Below are 4,700 nucleotides of genomic sequence, written 5' to 3' on the forward strand. Positions count from 1 at the left end.
TAACCAGGATTTCTGTTTGAGCTGCTCCTCCTCACAAATGCGTATATGAGCCATCTTAAATTTTATTCAGGAAATCAAAACGACGGAGCTTAATCTCGTCCCAGATACTCCTTTTTCCAGGAGCTTGAGTTTTAATGGTAGATTTCTGACATTAACATGATTAAACGCAGTAAACTAGATGAGTCAGCCACATACAAAATCACATAACTGCTTTTAACTTCAGCAGATTGTCGATTCACATTTGTCGACGTCTGTGAACGATAATTATTGTCTATACTTCTGTTCTCTGCACTTAGCTCATACTGTAAAGGGCCTGATGGTTTTAACTTCAGTTTAAATAAACAGTTGATGATTACTTGTTTTGACCTTATGCTTTCCCGGGTAAATTAACTTAACTACCAGGGGTGCAATATTTCTGCCACAGACTACGAGGAGCACCTCAATTTCCGGAATAAATGAGACGAGCTGTGCTTTTATAGTGTCATTAGACAGAGAGGGAGATGAGAGGAGGCAGGAGAGGGGAAGACGAACCGGGTATAATGAGAGAGAAGTAAAAACAGAGGAATAGCAGTGTGGGCAAGAGTGAGAGGAACGTTAATGTGTTACACACAAACCATCTTTACATACAAACACACGCACACGTCTGAACATTTACCTGCCAGGTTGAACTTCAGAAGAAACAGGTCAGCCCCAAAGATCATAGGCCTATACCATGAGGAATGTATGATGCTGCTGGTGAAACCTAAACAGTTAAAGTCAGAATGGTTCGATAGCTGTGTCGCTCCGCGCGGTCCCACGTCCACGCACATTGTGACCTTTGAAAGACAGCGCTCCACTACATTTCACACTGCAGCACTAACTTAACTCAACTTGTGACCAACACCAGACAAATACATATGTCTGTATTTATAGCTGTCTGCATACAGTGAGTATAAGTACAACAGTAGTAATAAAATCTATGTGTGCACTCACCTGAAGCTATTTCACATAGCTCCTTTAACGTTTACGATTTTATGATCTTTACGATAAAACTCCCTACCCTCCGTAAGTTTTGTATCTTAAATGCATGTAATTGCCCTTTCGGTGAGAGTTATGACAAAGAGGAAGTGGCCCTGCAAGATATGATTTCTCCCTGATGTGCACATTGTTGTGATTTATGACTCACTGATGTGCATACTCTGAGTTTGAGAACGTAAACGCTTCCTTAGGAGTTCATCAAATGAAACACATCAGTGCAGCTCTTCTCCGACATCACACTTCATCACCCAAACATTTACAGCCATTTTCGCCGTCACTGTAGAATTAGGATCAACGCTGGGCCCTAAATCAAAGACATTGAAATATTAACAGACAAATGGTTTTAGTTTCTCTTCATCTTTTCCCTTGACCAACGGAAATAGCCTGTGAATTATCTCTGTGATGGTGTCGGTCACTACTTGTTTCTTATAACTCCAGAGCCTTTAGTTGATGCAAAACATAAACAGTTTTATCTGAGAATAGCAAAAAAATTGAAATACTCTGAAGTGTTTATTCTTTCTCTGGAGCAACAGCTGAAAACAGTAGGTGGACACGTAGGCTGTGCATTGTGTGTTTGGAAGGAGGTGACTGCAACAGCATCATCTGTGGTCGTAAGCCTGTTTCCGACCTGAGGTTTCACATATGAGCATTTGGAGTGGGATCGAGATCCTCATACTTGCTATTACTCTATCCTCAAATAGAGGATAGAGTAAGAAGAACAAGTTCTCTAACCAATTCAGAAAAGACCATGGAAGGACAACAACTAGATCATTCAAATGCTGGGAAAGGAAGACAATAGAAATATGACCAACCCTGTCTCTCTGGGATTGGGAAGTGAGTGCTGAATCAGTTAAATAAACAAGGTTCTGAGACAAGTTGTCATTGTAAGTTTATTTGCAAAAGCTTTCTGGAGAAAGATCTAACAGGCAAGGTGGATGTTGTGAGTGAGATGAAAAAGTGAAGTGTCTGTGCCCATATTAAAGTGTCTCTGTGTGGGTCACACCCTGACCAAAAAAGCACGAGGGGGATGTATTGTTCTGTGTCTGGAACATATAGTTTCTAAAGGCGTGACTTATGGGCTGCATCCTGAATGTGTTGGAGAGGAAATAGTGTCATGTGTGGTAAGGGTGGTGGTCAGTCAGCTGAGGTCCTAGAACAAAGGATAAACAGAGGTCAACCAGAGTACAGCAATAGGTCACAGAAGAGTTCAGGTGACCTCCAGATCAACTTCTGCAAGACTTGAGTAGACTATGTCGAGCTGCACCCTAGATGGAAATGTCTGCTATAAGCATAAGTAGTTATTAAGCAAAGTAAGTAGTTATTAAGTAGATTTCCCTTACACACCATGAGAACAAAGAGTGTCTGTCAATGTCGGAGTCGCTCATTGTTTCAGGCAGCTGGGAGTCTCGCCCACAGCTCCGCAGATACACTGTGACACAGTGAGCGCACTAAATGCCTGAATAGGGAGTGTGAGAGTTGCCAGGTGGGATGTTTGTGTGACGCAGGCTGGTGTGGAGGGTTGTGGACGGAGCACAGTGTCAAAGAGATTCTCACCTAGTGCTGCTTGTCCTCCTCCCTTTGTAGGTTTGAAAAATGAAGAAGTGTTTGATTCAGACTAGAGTAGAAGGCCAAAACATAAGGGCTCAGGGCACAAACCATGGCCTGTGTGGTTTTGTGGTTATTACAGAATGAATGGAATGAATTGATGTACATTTTCTGGTCATACTTTTAATCTGTCACACATTATTTTGCATACCGCTTGGGATTTTCAGTGGGGTTCAGGATATTTCCACACTGGAGAAGGCGAAGATTAAACCAATCGAATTCTGGTTAGTGGACAACCCGCTCTACCTCCTTTGCCACAGCCACCACATCTAGCAAAACTGACATTAAAGCATTTGCATGCAAGGATAAAAATATCTGTCCAGGTCAGTCATACACACACTGGGCCACACTTTGCTGTGCCGCAATGACAGAACTGCACCAGGCTGTGACATGTTCTTCAAAACACATAGTTTGAGAAGGAGAAAGAGGAAACTAACAGTATCCTGAGTGAGCGTGAGAATCCGATCAAGGCCTCAGATTCACTGGTCTGCAATCTGCCCTCGAGAGGCTCCTTGTGTTCCCATTCGCTTCTCATTTTAGCTGCCTTTTTTTCTTCCAGGACTGATGTAGACCTGGATCAACAGGAGGAAGCAATTTACCACCCGGCTAGAAGCAGAGAGCAGCAGCATGTGTCTGTGCCTTCAGGGGGAGATCTGAGGCGCTCCGGGACAGCCTGCAGCACAGCCTCCAGCCTGTCTTCACACAGCCTCACTTCACTGACGGGTCCCAACAGCCCCACAACAGAGAGGTGTCACTGCACAGAGGTGAGCGCTAGAGTCGAGTCACATGCGGCGCATCACTGGTACGTGTGTGATGAGGCATGAATGCAGCTGTTTACCACATGGCACTCCACTCCACACGTCAGGCTCTGTTCTCGTACCCCTTCTTGTTCAAGAAGACTCACTTTGAGAACTGCTCTGTGCCTTTAAACTGAAAATAATGCTTTGCAATCATTTTGGGTATATGTTCTGTCTTTTTGAATCCAAGACTAGGAAGCAAAGTGAGATTATCTCAGCCTCTGCACACCCTTTTTTTTTATTACCGTTTGCTGTATTTGTTTCCAGGTCCTTTATCAGTGTTTGGTTAATGGACTCTATTAACAGCATGTAGTGTTCTTGTAGTCTCGAAGTGCTTTACAGTCCAAATCAAATTCACACACACATTCATTCAGCACATCTATACATAGCGCTTTTTCTATCAACCATCATTCACACCCTGGTGCAGTGCTGTCAGGGGCATATGAGCGTTCGCTGTCTTGCCCAAGGACACAAGACTTGAACCGTCTGGACCCTCTCTACCGCCTGAGGCGCATGTCCCCAAAGTTGACCCAGCAGCCAAATGGTGAGAGTGCCAACCACACAGCAGGTCCCTACTTTGGCTCCCAGCCAGTCGGACCATCTCTCCACCACACTCTCACCCTGTCTCCAGGCTCTTCTTTACTGTGACTATCGTAATAAATGCAGAAGGTAAAAACAAGGTATTCAACCATATGATGGCAATTGAAGGTACAATTATTCAATGTAAGTGAAGTAGTCACACTGTTAGTATTGCTTGATGTAATTAAAGGACCTCAAAAGTCAGATTTTTAATATGTGTATCCACAGAGGGGATTCATCCTTTGGACATTTTACTGTCCCAGCTACAGAGGAGCAGAGGGAACCCTTAACAAAACTTTAAGTTTCAGTTTTCCCGTCGTTAAAAATATTGTTACATATTGCAAAGCTGAACATGACAGCAGTATAAATAACCATGCTTACATTGGAACATATTTTGCCTGCTGTAAAAAAAATTAAGATACCTCTTCTTCAGTAATACAATCCAGGCAGACAAATCAAGTGGGCAAAATGTTGCTTCCCTTACTTCCCTCAACCATATTTCTGTTTATTGTTCTTACATGCACCTGACATTTGTTATATGATTGGGAAAAGAAACATGAATCTAAACTTGGAGTCAATGACTCATCTAATCTACACTGCTAAATTTTAATTTTTAAAGTGTTAATAATGACCAAAACCCAGAAAAACTACTGATCAACAAAAGGTGTGTGGTCATAACAAATCCAACGACAACACAAAGTC

This window comes from Platichthys flesus, chromosome 5 (genome assembly GCF_949316205.1).
Source record: "Platichthys flesus chromosome 5, fPlaFle2.1, whole genome shotgun sequence".
Lineage (NCBI taxonomy): Eukaryota > Metazoa > Chordata > Actinopteri > Pleuronectiformes > Pleuronectidae > Platichthys > Platichthys flesus.